Raw genomic sequence first — 22,288 nt, forward strand, 5'->3', positions numbered from 1 at the left:
TATTAGGTGTTAGTCAAAGGTGCATTTGATTTGCTGTTTCAATAAGTTTTTACAGGAAATGTTTAGGAAGATTCCCTCACATATAATAGTTTTTACTTTACATGTGATTAGGATGTGTCCAATCCAGACACATTGAAAATATTTCACAACAAAGCAGTCCTATAATAAGATTTGTAGGGAAGTATAAGCAAAAAAACCTCTGAGATGAATGGATTTCTGTGTGTTGGTCTGCCTGCCTTTGGCTAGCCCATTAATACATTGGAATCCATATGGCTAAGTCTTCATAGTTTGTCTGTGGAAAAGGGAGGTAAGGAACTTTGGCAACACACAGGGTGGAAGAAAATGAGAGGATCAAATGAGAATTAAAGTGAGGAACAGAAGCAGCTAGGCTGGAAGCAGAGGGAAAGGAAGCACTGGTGGGGATGCAATATGAAATCTTTACTTTGTATGTGACTGGAAGACTCTTCAGGTGGAACATTTAATACCAAGTCAAAGTGCTTGCTTACACAGTCATGTTGCTAACCTTGTGTTTCACAGGAACGAGCTCTACTGCAAGGGGTAGCTCCATGGAGTAGTTTCCTCTCATGGCAAAGCTGATTTGGCAGGTTTCCACAACCTAATTTATCTACTTGAGTTAGCAGAAGAGAAAATTTTTTTTTCAACCTCTAATATTTTTAAAACTTGGACATCTCACTTGCCCAGTTTTAAAGTTGCTATGAAAAATTTGTTCTGGTGAGCACAAACTGAAGCAGCTCAGCAGGGTGGGAGTGCTGCAGGTGACGGTGATAGGGGATATCTCCAGTACCATCAGAGACACCATGCCTTAAGTACCATCAGGAGCATTGCTGCTATTTCCCTCTCCTCAGAGGAGGGAGAGAGGCGGTTTGCTGTCCAGAAGCATCCAATCTCCCAGCGAAATGTAATGGCAGTAGGTGAGAGAATCCTTCAGACCCCACAGGGTCACACATTTGAGGAACCCAAGGACGGCATCTCCCTGGGATGGAAGGAGTGGGAGCCCGGCTGCTTTGCAGGGCCGATGTGGCTGAGGCCACGTCAACGTGGGGAGACCGGGAAGCGCCAGGGGAACAAGTTTATGAGATTCTTTTGAGCTCAAAGCATTTTGCAAGGGTTGGGGAAGGGCTGCCTCCCCAGAGCCGGGTTGAAAGGAGGGCTGGAGGGAAAGAGTAGGAACCAGCAGCCATCCGTGCCCTGGCCCCGAGCGAAAAGGTGGTGTGTTTGCCGCCTTCACCCTCCCACCTTCCAGCCACATTAAAGCCCAATTATTCACGCTTGATGTCAGCAAGGCTGGGCCCCGCTACCCGCTGCTCCCAGATCCCTTCCCCGAGGGCCGGATTACCCCGGCGTGCACCAGGGGTGGGGTTCGTGAGGCCGGCGGGAGCCCAGGGCCGGCACCCTCAGCCCCACATGGCGCCTGCTTCCTCCCTGCCCTGTGCCAGGGCCGGCACCCTCAGCCCCACATGGCGCCTGCTTCATGCCTGCCCTGTGCCTGGGAGACACCCTCAGCCCCACATGGCGCCTGCTTCCTCCCTGCCCTGTGCCAGGGCCGGCACCCTCAGCCCCACATGGCGCCTGCTTCATCCCTGCCCTGTGCCAGGGCCGGCACCCTCAGCCCCACATGGCGCCTGCTTCCTCCCTGCCCTGTGCCAGGGCCGGCACCCTCAGCCCCACATGGCGTCTGCTTCATGCCTGCCCTGTGCCTGGGAGACACCCTCAGCCCCACATGGCGCCTGCTTCATCCCTGCCCTGTGCCAGGGCCGGCACCCTCAGCCCCACATGGCGCCTGCTTCATGCCTGCCCTGTGTCTGGGAGACACCGCTCCTTAGGCCTCTGAGGCGGGACAGTGGCTGTGGAGAAGCCCTGGGCTGCTGCTGCACGGGCACCACGGGCCCCTCAGGCACGCCAGGCCGGCTGCTCCCAATGGAGTCTGCCTTGGACGGGGAGATAAGAGGGAATACCCAGCCGGCCCACGGAGCGGCCACAGGCACCGGGGATGAGCTGAGAATGCAACAGGAAGGCAGTAGCGAAGAGAGAGAACTGAGCTGACCCTTTTTTCCCCTCACCATTCACATGCTCACAGATTTTTATCAGGCTTTTTAGCTGCAGGGCAAAGTGTTCCTTTATAGTTCCTTCCAAAGCAAAGCTGCCGCCAGATCCAGGCTGCGGCTTCGGCAGCTGTATCCCATCCCCCAGGCCTGCACGGCCCTGCTCGGGAGGGCCTGGCAGGGGCTTGGAAGCCGGGAAGGGCTCTGCGCACGCTGCTGTGGGCATTTCGTGAGGGCTGTTGCCGGCTTTAGCCAAGTGCCAAAGCGTTTACCGAAATGCACATGTCGTGCCAAAATCCCGCTGCGGGGTTGTGGGGCTGTGCAACACAGCCGGAGACACTGCGGCCTCCCCTGGGTGCAGCATGCAGGATGCAGCAGGGTGCGGGGTGCGAGGTGCAGGATGCAAGGTGTAGGCTGCAAGATGCAGGGTGCAGGATGAAGGATGCAGGGTGCAGAGTGCAGGATGCAGCATGCAGCAGGATGCAGCAGAGTGCAGGATGCAGGATGTGGGGTGCGGGGTGCAGGATGTGGGGCGTGGGATGCAGAGTGCGGAGTGCAGGATGTAGGGTGCAGGATGAAGGATGCGGGGTGCAGGATGAAGGATGCAGGGTGCAGGATGCAGGGTGCAGGATGAAGGATGCAGGGTGTGGGATGCAGGGTGCAGAGTGTGGGATGGAGGGTGCAGAGTGCAGAGTGCAGGATGTAGGGTGCAGGATGAAGGATGCGGGGTGCAGGATGAAGGATGCAGGGTGTGGGATGCAGGGTGCGGGATGCAGGGTGCAGAGTGTGGGATGCAGGGTGCAGAGTGCGGAGTGCAGGATGTAGGGTGCAGGATGAAGGATGCAGGGTGCAGAGTGAAGAGGTGCCGAGAGGCAGCCGAGGAGGGCTGGGTGTGAAATCCACGGCGGTGGGAACCAGTACTGCTCCCTCCTCCCACCAAGCCCAAGTGTCACACTGGTGGCATCCAAGGACGGGCTGTGCAGCACCCACAGATAGGGAGGGGGGCATAGGCAAGCTGGCACGGAGCAGCTCTGCCCTCTCCCAGGGCTGACGACAAGCTGGTCACTTTCTTGAAGCCAGAATAAGACACTTTTACGGTCTGACTGGGTTCGTTTTCTCTCTATTTTTTTTTTTTTTCCCTTCCCCAGCGGAAACTTACTCGTTTGTAATAGGAAGGTTCATTGTTTTCACGTCTGATATTTCTTTGATTACTTAAAAAGAAATCCCAGAGGCTTGTTTTCACAAAATAGTGATTGCATAATTGATGTGATTATGATGTATTTTGCTGTGTCACTGCAGCTCAGTTGATTATTTTGAGAAGCTCGGAGCACTGTTAGTGCTGCCATGTGTTGTGCATGCATGGCCCAGGCTTTCATCCCCCTCCACATGTGTACAAGAGACTTTCAAGCACTGTTTCCTCCTGCAGGGACTGCATGAGACCTTCCTCTGCACCAGGAAAATGATGCAGACCCACAAAGACCTAATATGGGGATGTGACAAACTCCGTGGGTGAGGGACAAAGCTGCTTCTGCATAATGACTGTCTGGTGTGAATAATCTCCCTAGAATCAAATTTGCCATGTGGAAAACACACGAGTGAAATAGGCCAAATTCTAGGCTCTTTCCCTGGTTAAAAATGTACAGATAAAGAAAATGCAAAAGAGTCAAGTGACCTGGAAATAAAATTCTTCTGAAAACAAAACCATGAAGCAGATTATTGGTGATAATAATTAGTTAGAACCTGAAAAATGTATCAGCTACATGCAGGTAGAAGTGTTTAAGAGCTCACCACAGAAGCCTTGAGAGAGTGGATTGCCTTCCCTTAACTTGGCTAGAACTTTTTAATTAATTTCAGCTTGAGGCTAGTGAGCATCATAAGAGTCCTTTCTTTCTCCTGATAACAGTATTTTCATCTCTTTGCTGTATTCTTCTTTCTTTTCTATTTAATTCGGGGATGAAACATTGCCCCCAGTAAGGCTTCTCGGGCGAATTTCCAGATTTTTGAACCTTTTGTTTTTCTCTACATGTGTGCAATTTTCACTATTTTTGTCCAGCAGTGACCTCTGGAATTCCAGAATAATTTTCCCTCCCCTTCCTGGTGCCCTCACGTGACCCAGGAACACAAACATCTGAGAGACCTCTGGGCATCTTCACATCTGCTGGTAGGTAAGATCAGAGCCATTGTGTGGTGTATTTTTAACAGCAGGTGTTGGGCTTGGAGAAGGGTGTGTTGGGTTTTGAGGGGTTGGGCAGAATCTGCACTTAATTCTTAGTTCCCAGGCTATTTAGGAACAGCTTAAAAAACACACTTAATCTGTTTGTACAAATTTAACATTGTAAAACCACAATAAGGAATTGCTAATGAAGTGCCAGCCTGGATTTAGTTTCAGCTTTGTACCACTGCTGTCCTAAGAAAAACAAAAAACCCACCCCAACAAAAAAAAGCCCCACCAACCAACTTTAAATCTGAGTCCAAGACTCTAGTTTACAACTTATTTTCATGAAATACTATTGATTGATTACTTGAAGCCTGTTAATTATTATTTAGTCACGGTTTTCAACACAAATTCCTTTCAGCAACAAAACAAACAGTGTGGATGTTTTATCTTTTGCCAATTAACACAGTTTGAACATGAATTAAAATACGCTGTTAGCTCAGGGTCTGATTCACGTCTGCATCTCTCCTGGTTGTGCTGCTGCAGTCCTGTTGATTTCTGTAGCAATGAGGGAACCTTGGTGCAAAATGAGAGAAAAGCTTTCTTTAATTGATACCCCTCCCCCAGCCATGTTTAAAGGATCTTGAAGGAAAGCCTCACACACGACTCTTTCATGGTCTGTTAGTAGAAATTTATCATCTAATTTAGAGAAACAGTATAAGCAGAGTGTTTCTCCCAAAATATCATTGAAATCTTATTTTCACAGAAACCGCTCTCAAATTTTTTTATCAGACAAATCTAAAATGGTGCTTAGTGTTCAGTTATCTGCCAGGTATAAATGGCATAAATGGATGATTACTTTAAATACATCTTCTCTGAGAAGGGAGTTATGGGACCTCACAAAAGCATCAAGCTGTGACTACTTTCAGGAAATCACCTGGAAATAAATGATGAAGGTTGCTTGCATGTCCTTACATTCTCATTGCCTTTTTAGCCAGATAATTGAATTCAGTGTAAGCTGCAATTCATTTCTGGTATCACTAAGGATTAAATTATTTAATATTTGGGAGAAGAGACTGAATGACCTTTCAGTCACAGCATCTGTGATTATAAATTCTCATGGCCCCTGTCACATGGTTGTATCCATACCAAAATAAAGAGGAAGATTTTAGCATTGTTGAAATTGGAAAAATTTTGATAGTAGTTTCACCAGTAAGAGGGTTTCACCTGTTCACTTTTCTAGGCCATATTTGAATTTTACCACATGACCTGTTGAGCTGTCTCTGACCAAAGTCAGAATAGCTATTTTTGAGCAGATATTTTAAATAATTCTAATAATAATGTTTCATATTCTAAGGAGAATAAGATTTTTTCCATTCACTTCAGTGTAGGTACAATCTCAAACAAAGTAGAGATTTCTACCTCAGTAGAGTTGCTACTGATTGTGGTGGTGGATGGGTTTGGAAAAATCTTGGTTAATGTGGTCAGGATGACACAGTTCATGCAGGTGGTGGCTGCCCTCTTGTTCTTCTCCATCTGGGGCTGTGGAGTGCTCAGTGGGGCTCAGGTCCTACATCCTGTAATGAGGTACAGCAATGGACATCTTCCCCAAGCACATCAGATGCAAATGCCATTATTTTTAATAATGGCTGGTTGGAAGTAATTTTCAAACATTTCTATTCCCAGCTAGTTGAGTCCAGAGGGCATTATGAAATCTGTCCTGATTGTGCAAATTTGTTTTACACTGACTGGTTCCATAACTGATCTGAACTGTTTTGGAATGTTTTTTAATAAATGTAAAAATAATTATTACTTGAATTCCTCATACAGCTGGGTCTTTGCGCCATTCACAGCACAACAAATCTTACAAAAAAAGCAGAGAATCTGTGGGACAGTTATCCAGCCAAAGTAGTGGGAAGTCACAACATGCATACAAGGCCCTTTCATCTGCCCTGTGATGTTTTTAAGCTTCTGGAAACTTGCTTCATCCCACTTGGAATACAATTTGAGTTCGGGTTCAGACACTGAGGATGCTTTCAGACAGTACTCAGCAACCTACATAGCTGTTATGAAGTGACAGAGAAAACTTTTTTCCTTTTTTACCATTCCCAAGAGAATGAAAGACAACTGTCTCTCCTGCCAGACTTTGCAGTTACTAGGCATTGTCTCTCATGCCTCTCCCCTCGAAGCAAAACAGCCAGAGAAATAGGGTAGCTCTCACTTCAGTTCAGTAAATCCACTGCTGGAGTTTTCATCCCATGCTGATTGCACTTGATTTCTCTCCTGCTTTTCTCCCCACTTGACCCCATGATTACCTCTGACTGGCTCTTCCACTGGGGCATCTTCAAGAGGAGGAGTACCTTCAACCACAGAAATTACTTGAGACCAGAGCCTGTAAAACAGACAGGCTCCCCTTGCTCAAAAGGGAGGAACCTCATTCCATATATGCTGCATGGATGCTCTGAACCAGAGATTCACCATCATTTTTCTTATTGAGCTTTGTACTTTGTGTGGTGCCTGATCTGAGAGGTGTTCTCTGAAAATGCATGTCAGGTCAGGCCTGGAAGCAGGGGATAACACTTTGTTTGCAAATCCCAAAAGAGCTTAGATGTGATTTAGGTGCTTGGAGGCTCACACTGTTATGACCTTGGCAAGTTCAGGGGCAATATTTAGAAATTTTTCTGGCAGAGAAATAGGCACCTCCAGGCATATGCAGCAGCTCAATAGGAATACAAATGGTGGTTCTGAGAAATACAGTGGCAGGTAAGTGGTGCTAGGTGAGTAAACTTTTTGTGAATCTAGTCCAAATCCACTGCATGCAAGTAAGAATAATATCTGAAATGCTGGAACAGTGATCTGAAGAAAGCGTGGACTTGAAAAGAAAGAGGCTGATAAAGCCAGGAGAGATCCAACTGAAGAGAAAAAAAAAAAAAAAAAAAAAACTGTTTATTGAGCTTGTCCAGTGAGGATTATGCAGCAATATTTAATCCTTTGTTAAAAATCAGACCCTCTGCCCTTGTAGACTACATTCAGTTACAGAGAAGGGTGGCTAGAATGTGGCTGTCAGAGTAGATTGTGTCCTGAGGGTGAGCTGAACTCTTACACTGTGTTTATATAAAAACAAAAGTGGTTCTTTTCCTCCCTCGATTCCTTGATGCATAGAATTGCTTCAAGCAGGGTAATTAATCTGGTCTGTGCCTGCTCATCAAATCTTTCTTGTGGTAAAACATCTCTAGTCTTTTTAAGTGAAAATTCTTTTCATTTTGGAGAAAATTGCCTTGTGTTTCAGATTTGGGGTTATCCTACAGGATAGGGAAGAGGCACCCTGCTGCAGACTGCTGCCCATTTGAGGGCCAGAAGCAGTGTCTCCTGCACTCTCTTGGCCCTGGGCACGCAGATGGACCTGGGCAGCCAGAGCCCTTCGTGGGAGCTCAGCCCTGCCCAGCTCCTCTCTCACAGCTGCCTTGGTGCTGTCCTGACCGTGCTGTATGGGCTGCCACAGCCTGGCTGCCCTGAGAGCTCAGAGTGTGCCTGTGACCTGCCTTCCCTCCTTCCCCCTTGCTGAGGCTGGGGGCAGCCCACATGGACACCCTTCCCAAAAGTCCTTCGAGATTTGATTCATGCAGCCAGCATCTGTTTAAATCCTGTGGTAGGAATGTTACAGTTTGTATTTTGAGTTAGGTGAATCTGGGCAAAATACTACATCTTATCAATTACCAGAAGCAAAGCTGCCTTTATTGTTGCTAGCAAGACATGTTTTTGTTCTTGGCCTGTCTTTTGTTTTGTGTGGCATCTACATTTTGATGTGGAGATCTTTTACCAAATACATACAAATACTTTTATCCTCATCAGAATGGTTCATGTTGGATGCAGTATGTTTGTGCATTGGTGTTCTGGAAGAAAGCAGATTTTCTCCATGATATATAGTTGGATTCACCTTAACCCCAGCAATGGATGCCACTGTTGTTGCTTTTCTCTGCACACTCTAGAAGAAACACAGGGGAAGAGCAGACATAAACCAGATTTTTCAAACAAAGTCTTGACAGAACAATGGATGAGATGAGTCTCTTCAAGGTTTCTGTGTCATCAAATGTTACTGTTGACACTCTGAATGTAGCAATAGTTGTTACGCTAATTAGAGTGGTGTAGTTCTGGAAACAGGAACTGTGAAAAGACTGTGTCTAGAAGGTACTAATAATCTTTTGATACCTGTATTTTTGCCATTCTTTATTATTATAATGAGAGTGTTAATGTGCGAGGGAGAAATCATGTATGTCCTTAATAAGAATGAAGCTGCACAGTTGTTATCATCTTAAGTACCATATTCATTTAAAATCAAGTAGGCAACTCAAAGGTTAAGAGGTTTAATGTTCCTGAACTGTACAATTGAAGTACTATAGTCCAGGTTATTGTTAGCAATTACTCAAAGTGCTTGGGGTTTTTTAATAGAAACTTTATTTTACAGAAGAAAGTCCCCCTTAACTTTAGCCAGCATTGCAGTGTGACCATTTAACTGCACAAAGTACATCACAAGATGCTGTCATGACATAATTTGCTCCCAAATTATGTCACAGCTATTTATATGCTGTTCAATAACCTCCTCAAACATTCTTCAGTCTCTCTAAAGTTTTCATGCCCCATATATTTCCAGTGAATATGGGAAACTTGAGAAGTTCTGTACTTAGCGATTAATGTAATATTCCACATTCATTCTTCCCAACATAAGAAATATGCCATTTATTTGCAGCTTTTCTAAGCAAAGAAACAGACTTTACTAAAACAGAGAGTGTACCATAAGCCTACTACACTGTGTGAGAAGAAAACAACAAGCACAGAATAAATGTTATGGTGAAGGAAATTGCGGGAAGAGAGGAAGCTTAGAGAGGGGTTGCAGATAGTTTTAGGAATGTGTTAAATGCAAAGCTGAACTCCACATATTAAGCACAGGCAGCCATAAAAGCTAATTGATGTAGATGCAGATGATTATAACGTGGCATTTGCAGTTAACCTTTCAAATTGGGCCCCCATAGTGAACCAAGAGAGTGGCCTACTGCTGCAAAAAATGTGTATGAGCCTGAATCTGCCCAAAGAACGTGAGAAAATGTTTTCAGGAATACTGCAAAAATAAGGAATTGCACCAGCAGAAGGATGAATATTTACCAAAAGGCAAGATTCAGACTCTCTTGCTTACTTTTCACGTCTTGACTCTCTCCAGGATATTCCAGAAGCAACAAAACCGTGGTGGGTGTTTTGTATTACTTCTCTTCCACTTGATCAGTCACGGCTGTGCTGTTTTCTTTGGTCCCTTAATGGAGGCGTATTGCCAAATACATGTAATATACGATGGGTGTTCCCAGTCAGGTTCTTAAATTCACAGCCCTCTACTTCAGTAGCTAATTTACAGTCTGGTGCCTACAAATCAAGACCTTTCAATTGTAACTTTAATCTGCTAACATGATTTATGGAAGCTACAGCTTAGATTCAATTTAAGCAGCATCGGTTTGGGTCAGCCCTTGCTGAGTTTCTTTTTAAACTCTAACAAAACCCAGCTAGAGAGTGAATTCATTCCTGTTTAAGGATTCGCACAGAAAGACCACTAAGCCAAGCCATATGGGCATAGTTTCTTGCCTTTATTGATATGCACATCATTCCAGTTTTACTTTATTAGTTCAGAAGTTTGACGTTTCTTTAAACTTTGCTGTGATACGTGTTTGTGTTCAAAGCAGTCTCTTCATGTCAGTATGCAGCAGTCTTTCCAGATCCTTTCAAACCCATGCAAGAGAAGAAGCCACGAGTACTTCTTGCACATTGTGCCCTGTGGGGAGAGTCAACAGGGTTCATGACATCATTTGCTGGTCAACAAATCGTGGAGTTTACTGAACTGAGACAAAAATTTATCTCCATAATACAGTTCCCTCACTATTCAACAGAGCACCATGTCTCAAAGTCAGCAGTTGAAGCCTCTTTGCTATTACACAAGGACACTATCGGATGAGGCTGAGACACTGTTCCTTCAGGAGGGTTAAAATAAAAGGCAAAGAAGAAAATAGGGCAGAGCCAGAATATGGAATGACAGACATCACCTTTACCAGCGTTTTCACTGATTTTCAGTTGCTTCAGTAATGGAGCCATGTAAGAATCCCTTAAAATGAGGTCCTGGCCTGTCTGCTCAAGTAACCTAGGAAACCAGGGTGGCTCCCCAAGCTTTGGCTGTCTCTTGCAAAGAGATCTTTCAGATCCTTGCATTGGTCCTGCTAAAGATGAGGGTTGGAGGTGCTGGACTGCAACAGCATCACTCCAAGTAACAGGGGTCCATGATGATGAAGACTGTGCTGGGGACACTTTCTTCATTCTGTAAGTGTGACAAATCACCAGCGTTAAAATAGGAAAACCTGAAGGAGAAAAGACCTGCCTGTGCTTCTGTAAGTAGCTGGTTCCCCTGACCTCTGGCATGATCCCATCCTAGTCAGATTGAGTCATAACCAGTCCTGCTCATCCAAGCCACAGCTGCGTCAAGGCACGGTGAGAGCCAATTGATCCCACCAACTTCATCTCTGTTTCATGACAGTTTAATCACCAAAGACTGTCTCTTTGTTGAAATATTTTCCCTTGGGGTTTTGGATAGCAGAATTATGTCAAGGCAAACAGAACCAAAAAGTGAAAAAGGCATTTGCTCTCACCTAAATTCTTTGGAGTTGATACAAAAACACCTCTTCTGTAGTGTTCGCAGCAAGCATGCATACATGTCATGAGCCCTTAACCTCATGCAGTCATAGCTCACAACTCAGCTGAAATGGCTGTATTTTACATTCTTCATTTTATTGCCGTCAGTGGTGACATAAGTTAGAGGATACAGCCTAGAAAATAGTCAGTTTCATCAGACACATCAGCTGAAGTAAAGAAAAGGTAACAGTGAGTGTGAACTGATGGCAAATATATTATTCCCATATTCACTCTGGTGAAAATCAGGAATTACTACTGAGGTATTCAGAGTTAAATTGCTCTGTAACCAGGCTGAGTGGGAACAAGGTCAGAGAAACAATTTCTATTCCATTGGTGCCTTTTTCAGGTTATAATTCTGAGTGTCCACTGTCATATTTTTGTCATCATCATATTTTTGTACCATTTGATAATATATTACTGATGTGGCTCTGGGTGCTCTGTTAAGATTCACATAAAAAACCAAAATGGTGAGATAATAGAATCAAGTACAGAACACTGCTAATGTGGGACCTGAGTGTTTTCACCCTTCACTGAAGGGTGCTTTTTTCACTGAAAAAAGCATCCAGAGGTGCTTGTTTGCAATTCACAGGTTTTTTGTTAAAAATAGCTAATCAAACCAATATTATTAATATACTCCAAAAAATCTATCCTGTACACAATTAGCACTACTGTAAGGAAAGCACTTTTTTCAGTGGTGTTACAAAAATTATAGGTCGTTGTGCCCACCAAAGTTATTTTAGCAGAGCGATGTTGTTAGCACTGGAACTAAGCCATGTTTTCATAGTCAAACGATAGGCCTTTTCTAAGGTCATGCCCACGCAGTACAAAGCCCACTAAGTGCTTCTTTGTAAAGGCTAAATGGAATTCACACTTCTGCAGGCAATCATTTTATTATGATCATATGAGTATTCACAATGTAATTTTTAACATCTTGTAAATAAAGCAGGCCAATATCTAAGGGCAATCATTATGTGTCAAATTGAAAAGCTTCTGATTTCTGGCTTTCACTTACAACATATAACATACCATACAAGAAAATTAACATTTGTTACCTTACTCTGGCCTTTCAATCATATTTCTGGCTTACAGTTTTGCAGAAAAGAAAAATCCACTTAAACATAATAGAAATCAAGGTATGACCTTTTCATAGCAAGAACTACCAACTCGCACATAACATTATATATTATATAAATGGTGTGGAACCTTTAAAGAAGGGACAGCGAAATGTCAATGCCTGAATTGAGGATACTGCTCAGACTTCACTGGCTGTTTGGTTTTCAGCACCTTAGATAAATCTAGACCAAAGGATGGCCACTTTCATTATCTACCACAAGTGGATATTAACCCAAGTAATAGATGACCCATGAAAATGTATCTTTAGGTAAAGCTAGGCACAGTCTCTGCTCTACCCCTCAGCCTCTAGCCATCACCAGGATCTCTCTGCAGCAGGTGGCTTTCAAGGCATTATGAACAACCACCAACATCCTCCAAAAGTTTGTTTAAACCTCTTCCGAGTCATGAGTGCCTCAGACCTCTGTGGCAGCCTGGGTGATGCCTTCCCTGCTGCAGCCACACAGGTATGGCAAAGGGCAGAGAGCTGCCAGCAGGCTGCTCTGTTTACATGGTCTAGCAGGACTGTCCAGCTTGATCTCAGTGACTTTTTTGTCCTCTCCTTGTAAGGAGCCCTGCTATGGAGAAATACTGTTAGACAGGTGCCTAACTAGCTGGCTACCATACCAAGGGGAAACTTCAGTCCTTCAACATTAAAGTCCAAATACAAAACTCACTCCTGACAGGTTCTGTCTTATACACATTGCGGGTTTTTTTTTTTTTTCCATTTAGTGAGCTGGGTGATGAAATATAAAATATGCTTACTACAGCTACAGATTCTATGATACTGCAGAGATTGCTTTCAAATTGGAGGACAGGCTGGAATCCAGATTGATCTGGCAAGCTGAAGAAATTGGCTGAAAAAAAAGAAAAAGAGAAGATTTAATAGAGTCATATGCAAAGTATTAAATTTAGGTAACCATGATCAAGCAAAAGCACAAGATGGAATAAAATTGATTAGGGAGCAGTTCAGAAGTCAAGGCAGGCATTAAAATGGAGCACAGGCTGAGTAAGTCAACCCTGTCACATAGTGGCAAAGAAGTCTGACTTTGTGTTGGGTGTCTGAAGAATGCTCCTCTTGGGGAGCACAGCTTGCTGGGCATCTGCAGGCATCCTTCTGCTTTACAAAGCACAAGTCCTGCTTCAGGTGCAGCAATGCACTTAAGTTTGGCTACTGCACATCAGGGAAAGTGAGGACCTCTCAGAGACATCCCAGAGGTAAGCAATCCAAAGAATCCTTTGAGGAGCGACTGAAGAAATGTCAAGAGGTAGGTTAGGGACTCCAAAGGGGAAACACCATCAAATATGTAAAAGGGCTTTGCCAAGAAGCAAAACATCTGATCACTGTTTCTGTGGTGACAAAAAGCAGCAACACATTCTAATTGTAGCCAGAAAGACTCAGGCTAAGCACTTTCAGAAAAATCTTTCTAACACTGCAGGTAGTGGAGCACTGAGGTTGGTTGGCAAAGCAGTGAAGTAGCTGCTGCAATAAATCTTATGGACCAATTGGACAAGTGTGTCTCAAGGACAGCATGGAAATGTTGAGTTGGCCTTCTGGACTTCAAAGCCTTCTCTTTTAATTAAAAAAAAAAAAATAAGCCTTCCAACCTTTTCTTTTTATTAGCTTGGATGTGAATCTTGTCCATGGGGACTTACTCATATAGAGTGCCTTTGCAGGACAGCTTCTCAAACTATCCTGGGAAAGCAGATCCAACAAATAGGCAGCAGGGTTATTTCCAGTATGTCTAACAGGGATGAGAAGCATCTCTGAAGGACAGGAGCCTTGTCCTTAAATGGACCTCTGGATTGGTTCATTCTTCAGTTTTAGCGCATCACTGGAATTAAAGGCCAGCTTTTTAAAGGACTTTTGAGGTATCACAAATGAGAAAAAAACCCCTTTGCTTTCCTTTTTTTTTTTCTGAACACCATAATTCATTAATCTTGCTACCACAGTCCACTGGCTCAAACCACATTGCATATATTAGTGGCATCTTTGCATAAAAATTTTTATTATTTTGTGACACAAAATAGCGTGACACAATCATTCCTGTTTGTTACAGAGCATGCCAGGGAAAGTGGGGAGACAGAATTTGTAGTGTCTCCATTACAAATCTCATGTTTCATGGCTGGGAAATACAGAATTTATACAGATAAATGGCAATGAACCATAACTAAAAGATGAAAACATAGGTCCAGAGTCCCCAGCACCATTAAGTGTCAATAGTACATTAAGTCTGACCCAAGAAGGGAAAAGTATGGCCTGCCTTCTCAAAAGGGCTTACCATTTTAAAAGAATCTCACCATCTAAAAGAGATCTTCACAACTATATATGCCATTTTTCATTTTTGTGCACATACAGATCAAGGGAAGGCTGTGAGTCCATGGCTTATAAATACTTCTTAATCTCATTTTCTTTAGGAAGTGCTAAGATCTGGTCTCCTTTACTTCGCCTTCTATTATTTATTTTTGAATCCAAAGCCTCTGTTCTTTAGAAGATGGGAAAAGTTGCTTTGAAGTTAATTTTATATGTAGAAGCAAATCCTGACCATAAAAATGCTTTCAGAGGGTCACATCACTGTCAAGAGATTGAGCTGTGCTGCCATTTCCTAATACTGGGGATAAGGCAAACTCCTTCCACCTTGATGTGAGATGTTAAACTTACTCAGGTTTTATGGGTTAAAAATTGTAGAATGCAAATTAAAATTTGGAAGGACTTTTTCCTTTGTTATTATCAGCATTCCTGCACCCAAATTCTCCAAGGGTGCCTCTGAACTTGCATTTTCCATGAATATGGCTTTGTATTTGTGGTGTTACAGCTGACATCACACAGATGGTTTTATCACAACATCCTATATCTCTTTCCCAAAGAGATCCCTCTATATAGGACGTTGTGATAAATGGTCCCAATGGACCACCAAGTCCATTGCAATCTCAGCTCTGTTTTCTCACAAACCTCTCCCTTTTGCTGTGCTCTCCTTGCAGCAGTGACCTCCAGGAGCACTTTGGTTGTGCCAGAGCAGTGACAGCATCTCTGCCCCGACACTGCCAGCAGGAGAGCTGGATGTAACCAGGAGCTGTTTGGTTTCCTGAGGAAAAGAGAACACTTCCAGGAAAAAGAAAGCTGAAGGCAAAACCAGGCAGAGGGGAACATGTGAGCCCTAGCAACCACCACAGCAGGCATGCTTTGGCACTGCAGGAAGGGCAGGTGAGAAAAGCAAATGGGCTGCTGTCTGGATGATGTCACACAAACCATGGAGGATATACTCTTCAAAATGGACAAAAATAGCATCCAAAGTCAGGGCAATAGTAAGCGTTTTGGTACAGAAAGTTAAAAAATGCTTTGGCAATATGATCAAAATAGGCCAGTCTGTGGCTGGCATATTCTATCACAGCTAGCATATGCGTGCATATGTGGGTGGATATGTGATACTACACTCCAAAAGTGAGTTACTTGCACAAGTATTGATGTCTTTTCATTACAGGCAACAAATGCCCTTGCAGAATCAGACCCAAAATCACTCATAGCTGCTTCTATAAGGTTTGATCACTATGACTTATTCTTATATACTTTTTCTTTTATTTTAAAAATGTACACTTGTCTGCTTCGTGATGCATTTTTCACCAATTCAGTTTCCATCTTTTTTGAACATCCTCAGTGGATCAGTAGAGATGCCACCAAAATTAAACTGTGTCATATTTCTTAGCACAGTTTATAAAGAAAATGTTTAATCTTACATAGCACACCTCAGAGCCTAACTAAAGAACAGCTTCAAACATTGGTCTTTTGGTAAAGTTTTAAAAACAGCAATTTAACACAGTTACAACGCAAACACATTTCTTAAATCTCTCTAATTTTCCGCTATTTCTCTGAGTTCAGTGAATACACATAAAGTGCTTGCACCCAGATCAGTGGCATGCCAGAAATGAAGCATCTCCAGTCCTATCTGGGCCAAGTCCCCTGTCCACCTTTCCTTGGGAGTGCCAGTCTGAAAGTATTTCCCTAAAACTCTCACTTCTGCCTTCAAGTCGCCTTTTCCAACTAACCTAATGCAGTGAGGAGAAGGGGGGGTTTCTCTCCCTTATAGAGAAAGAAAACCTCTCAAAGCTCTCCAAAATAATGTTCATAGCTTCCAAAGACCGTCTTCACATTTTACTGCCAAAGAAGTGGCTATGAAAAAGCAATGTTATCCACACACTCTATTCCCCCCACAGCTCCCCACTGGCATCTCTCTGTTGGCTGGGTACCGTGCTCAGCCACAGCCACACCACAAGCTCTTTTCCAAAGCTATGGTCCAGATATTTATCCCTAAATGTGTCATTCATAGAAAGCTTTTACATTCCTTGTCTGGCTACAACAAGGTTAAAAGGATGGTACAGAAGGGATGAGGTGAAAAAGGACATCCAAGATGGCTCAGACCAGGAGACAGGGAAGATATTGGCACGTTCCCAATTTAAAGAGTCTCTTACAGGGATAAGAGACTCTCTTCCTCCTGAGACTGTCCAGGTGCTCTATCAGTGATGCAGCCAAAAAAGCATCACAATTTAAATTCAATCAGTAAGTGAGAGTAGCAGGATTGTGTCAAGGTGAGGGGATTGACACCTACTTTGGGGTGAGAAATGTCATGTGTTGTGTCTGTGTCCACATGGAGAAGGGCTGTGGTTTCTGAAGTTTCAGGTGGGCACCCAGAGGTAGTATGACTTGCATTAGAAAATACTTTGATGTGTTGTAATTTGGTTGCCTTCAGCATGGAAATCCTTGTTATGGTGGTTCTGTATTTTCATTTGAAGGTGCATTAAACCATTTTATTTTTCAGATCTATCAGATAAATGGTAGAACATACCTTTGAGCAAGCTGGTAATGCATGCTTTAGGTTACTTTATCTCTGGGAATGGGCCAAAGTGGTTTCTGTCTGTGTGCGTGTGCCTGTGTAATTAGCCCGCAAAATCAGACTCAGATAAAAATAACCAGGCAATGAATGTAAATAATCAGGGCCATGATACACATCACTCCCAAAACATGATTCCCATGCACTGACAAAACAGGGACTGTAAAAAGTTAGAGAAATCTCAACTTTCATTTCAATCCCTGGAAAACACTCTGGGGGAACATAGATACTCTCTCACTTTAGTACCTTTCTAAAAAGGGCAGCAAAGCAGAAAAGCTGGACCAATTTCCATGCACAAAGAAGTGTCTAGGATACTAAAACCAGTGGCAGAGTCTAGGCAGATGTTGAGAAGGGAGGCCATGGGTTGCAGAAGTTGCAGGTTTGGAAGCAAGTTGTTGCCATGGAGGACCCCAGAGGGCATGTGGCAGCTCACATCACCTATCCCAGGTTCATCAGCAAGGAGTTCAAGTAAAGCCAAGCTCAGGTCATCTGCTGACAAAGAAAACTTTTATATCCAACCTGTCTGGACTGCACAGCTGAGTCTGGGCACACTCAGGCATTTGGCCATCCCTCCCAAGCACTCAAGGTACATCTTTGCCCCACGGGCAGCGTCATGGCTTGCACCTCAGGTAGTGCCTACAACATGTGGACATTCCTGCCAGCAACCAGGCAGTCTTGTGCATGCAGAGTAGCCTCTAGGAACCTCCACCCAACATTTTTTTTCCTTCCCTGCAACATGGCATGGCTGTGGCCAGAGGTGCCTCCACAGAGCTGATAGAAGGCTTGTGGAAACAGATCTTCAGCCGTCCTGCTCTTTTGTCACCTCACAGGATCCAGGACATATTGTGGCAGTGCAGACTCCTGCTGCCACTGGAGTTGTATTGCCATTTGTAATGATGGAAAAATTCAAGGGCAAACTCTGGAGGGCAGTCTCCCAAGATACTTTCTACAGATACATTCCTGGGATGAGGTCAGAGAAGCTGTAAGCAGCCGCTGTTGGCACACCTGGGCAATGTCACATGCTGTAGGGAGATGCAAGGGAATGGAAATGCATGGAAACATGATGCTATCAGAAGGAACTATAGAAAGAACTATAGCTGTAAAATTTATTAGTGTGATTTGTGAAGCTGACAACACCTGCCATAAGTCGCTAAACAAAACAGAAATGTGTCGAAACTGTAAATCTTTCTGAGCACAATTAGTAAAAACCCTTGTTAAGTTTTATCATAAAGAAGGACAAACATCGCAGAAATTCCAAATATTGTTTTACTGTTCTTAGCCTTGTCTCTTCTCCAAACAGTAGTCTGGAGACCACCAGAGAAAGGACACTTTATCTTTCCCCACTGCTTCTCACTCCATTATTTTTATCCTCTTCTTATTTTTTTGCACAGGAAGGTAACCCTTCTTTTTCAATCCCAAGAGGAAAGGCACAAACACTTTCAAAACAAATAACTGTTAATACAGTAAGAGGTAGGAGACAGGGAGTTATAAAACCCAATGCCTTATCCCATGATGGGGAGCATAAGATGGTGAGATGGGCTGTGGTGAGTCTGCAGCTCTACATTTCCATGTACTTTGACACTGCCCAGCCTGTGGTACAGGTTCATTTGCTTCTCATAGGAAGAGAGGCTGAGTTCCAGACCAGCTGGGTGAATCCCTGACCAAGCTGATTTTCCACTTGTCCTGTGTTTCCACAGCAGAGTGATTGCTGACATCAGGAACATCAGAGAAGGCGCAGCAGAGCAGCCTGGTTCTGCTGACTGGAGAAAAGCCAAGCACAGAGAGGCTGACCTGGCCTTTCCAAGTCAAACCTCTCCATTACCTCCTGTGGGTCACAGCCCATGTCACACTGGCTAGCGGAGTACAGCAGATCTTGTGGGAGGATGGGACTGTGCATGACCTATGGGCTATTCAAGGGTTGCTTCAGCCCCAGAGAGTGGATGGGAACAGTGCTGACATCCTCTTGCATCATTTGGCCTGTAACAGCCCAGCTATATTTCATTTTCCTGTAGGAGAAGAATAAATAGATGGCACTACTCAAAAACTTCCCTTTTTCCTCTGGAATAGGTCAGTCCAGTAGTTCTTGAGGTTTACGCTCACCTGTAGTTTTGCTTGGAATCTGAACATCTCTAATAATAGAATGGACATCCCCAGCTAATTTTTGAAAGGGAAAAAATTGCTTGGTTTTTCCTCTAATGAATACCTCTGAGCTCCTGCACTGAAGGGGAAGGCAGGTTGTAAAAAAGAAATTAATTCTCTTCCTCCTTTTCTCCCTGCCATCTCCAACATTCTCACTCCCCAGTGCCAAAACCATGCCACAGCATTTTTATACTCAGTCACCTGCTTCAAGACAGAGACATATTTTGAAGCAGCCACTGCACGTCCCCCTGCTCAGCGCTGTACACCTTCATTAATGAGGTGTGACATGGGATGTGGATTTGTATCCCGACACAATCGTGTTGAGGGTCTCCATGTGTACTTAACACTTACCATCCACTTAGCACTCATTCAGGTGAGCAGGGTATAGAGTCATTTGATTGCCAGTATGACCAGCCCTGCCAGGCAATGCTGGAGCACTTCTGATCACTTGTTTGCACAGCCTTGTGCTCAGGACCCCGGGCAGGGCCATGGAGCAGCAGCCCCCTGTGTGCAGGGTGATGGGATGTGCTGCATGTGCAATGTTGAGTGCTCTGCAGCCAGGCCCACAGACACAGTGGGACAGAGGGACACAGGAGCTGCTGGCCAGGGAGGGTCTCTCACGAGGGGGTGCCTGAACAGCACCCCTGGACTCACACCCCAACACGCCACTGACTGCCCATGAGAAAGCAGCTTGCCACCTTCTCTCACTATCAGGTGTTCTGCTGGCATGCAATATAGTGATGCTAGCTAAGCCAAGGTTTCAGCATGGCTGTTTATGGACACAAGTTTTATCTCATGTTCTTAGGTTATTATTGGTGTCACTAGATTTGCTGACTATAGATTGTTCAAGAAGCTTTATTGATTTAATAATTGTTATTGACCATTTTAAATGCTAAATATGATCAAGGCTTAATATCAGAATTATGACAGAGATATGTTATTGTTCAATGCATTGTAATTTAAGTAACAAGATTTCATCTGCCCATCTTATGAGTACTTTTGAAGTAGAAATATTAACAGAAAGCTAAGTATTCTCAAATGCAACAGATTTACCCAAAATATTTATGTATAATTTACACTTAATTTCACAGTAAATTGCAAGCTGACTCCAAATCAATGATCTGATTTGTTTTCTACCTGTGTTTGCAGATGCCATATGAACTAGTGGCTAAAGGAGACAAGGATGTATTAATGACATTTTACAAGTCCCTGGTGAGAATTTATCTCAAATGCTGTGTATCACTTTGATGTTCCCCTTTCATGAAGGAACTTGAATTAGTGCCCACGACCAAGCAGTTAGAATCAGTGACCCTGGAATTATCTTTCCAGTCCTGTTGTCCTGTGTGCCAACTGGCATATGAGAATGAGCTGAATCGATTTATTTTTCACAACTATTCAAATAATTGCAAGAGCACAACCTCACTTCAAAGCATTCGCTAGATTTAGCTGCAACTACAGGGCATCTCATTTGGGTTGAAATTACTGGCTGGGATGTAGACAAGGACACAGCTGTGTTTCTGGCATTTCAAAATGCATTGCACTTGGGTCTTGGTGAGGTGATTTCTCAGTTCCACTGAATCATGGGTAGTTTTACCACTAGTTTTAATGTAAGGTCATCACTTCTAGAATTAGCTGAAATCAGTGCTATTATCCATATTTACAATGACATTGTTGAGATCAGAATCTGGTCCTTGTTTTCCTTTTTGGTGAACTAATATATTTAGAAGGAGAATCTTAAATTCCTCTTTGTAAAACTCACATCTCCAGGCCCTTCTACAACATCAAATTCTCTGTTTAGCATCCTAGCTCTCCCAGTGAAGATTTCACTTCCAAGCCTTCTGCTCGAGGTCTTTCCCTGAAAGGTTTATTCCCGTTCAGGATGGAGTGCATGGAATCACCCAGGGTGGAGCAATCTGCCCTGTGCTGTCTGGTCTGTGGAAATCTCCATCCCTGCATATCAAAGGTACTGGTTCCTGTCAGTGTGCTGAGGGAGGAGGCAGCTTTTGCAAAGCAGCTACTGGGAGGGAGCCTGCCAGGAGGGATGCAAGGCACAGAAGACACAGGCTCCCAAGGATGCCAGAAGCATAGGACCCAAAATAACCATCTGGAGTTGCTTATGCCTGTGTCTGGCCTTGCTGGTTTTACTCTTTCAAGGGCTCTTGGGCACGAGGCGTGTTTGTAGCATATAGCCCTAAGCATCCCACCTAGTGACCAATGTGTGGTGGCAGCTGTCATGGCCATTTTGGCAATGTGTGCCCAGAGCACCTGCAGCAGGCAGCCTTCCCTCCTGGGCATGGTGCAGCAGAGCTGCCTGCCTTGCTTCACCCCCTGCACTGCATGCCCTGGATTGCTCTGCGCGTACCCACGCACACACACACGTCCCTTCTCCCCTTTCACCTCCTCCCCTCGGCTCCAAATGGATCCATGAGTCACTGAGGGAAGTGCCCCTGATGACCTCACAGCCATAGAACCAAACATGAAGCATCAAAAAGCAACCTCATGTGGGAGCTGGGGACCAAGCGAGCTGAAGCCCAACTGGTCAGATGTTCACGTCGGGGGTTTTATCACTTTCACAGCATTTTCTAAGCAATAGTAGTTCTTCACTGGAAGAGTTTGACAGATATTCAGACTTCGATGAGATACATAAAAATTTTCATCTGGGATATTATGTGATATGTCAGACTGAACAAAATGCAAGTAACTGAATCATCATAAGAGAAATAGAAATGTTATTTAAAGCTTAAAGGTTGTTTTTAGTCTACAAACATATCTGGCATTGATTGTAATAGAGAAGTTTAATATGACCATAAAGCAGAAGTGTGAATTTTTGCTATTGGTGCTGTTTGTACATCATTAAAAGGGGTGGAGAAAGTCATTAGGGAAAAATTAAATTGTCATAAATACCAGCAATATTTCAGTGTCCATGTGAGGATGCATGTTGGTGTATTTAAATTGGTCAAGATTTTCTTCAACGTTTTCTGAGGCAGGAAAAACATTTCTTTCCATTTACATGACTTTTAAAGTAATGCTAGAAATTATTTTCAATAACACAAATACTACCCTGAATGGGAGCAGAGCTCTTGTGGTGCATTTGAGGGCAGTAAATCCTATTTTCTACCAAGATTAACAGGTTTTGCAGGCTAAACGTGCCCGAAGGCAGTTGTACTCTACACACCCAATTTTTTACAAAACACAGCAGGACAGGTTCATGT

General features: G+C 43.8%; 1 long non-coding RNA gene across 2 annotated transcripts in view; it reads right to left on the reverse strand.

The window, feature by feature from the left end:
- Window positions 1-8,701: 8,701 nt before the first annotated feature.
- Window positions 8,702-22,288, reverse strand: part of LOC134415872 (uncharacterized) — a 69,746-nt gene continuing 56,159 nt past the window's right edge. Inside the window, exons 2-3 of one of the 2 annotated variants that reach the window (XR_010027127.1) lie at window positions 12,817-12,908; window positions 8,702-10,570 (exon numbers count right to left, since the gene is read on the reverse strand). This is a non-coding gene — a long non-coding RNA (uncharacterized LOC134415872). Of the gene's footprint in view, window positions 11,076-12,816; window positions 12,909-22,288 lie in introns of both variants that reach the window. The other variant, XR_010027128.1, reaches the window with a different exon arrangement.

Source organism: Melospiza melodia, chromosome 1, assembly GCF_035770615.1.
Source record: "Melospiza melodia melodia isolate bMelMel2 chromosome 1, bMelMel2.pri, whole genome shotgun sequence".
Taxonomy (NCBI): Eukaryota; Metazoa; Chordata; class Aves; order Passeriformes; family Passerellidae; genus Melospiza; species Melospiza melodia.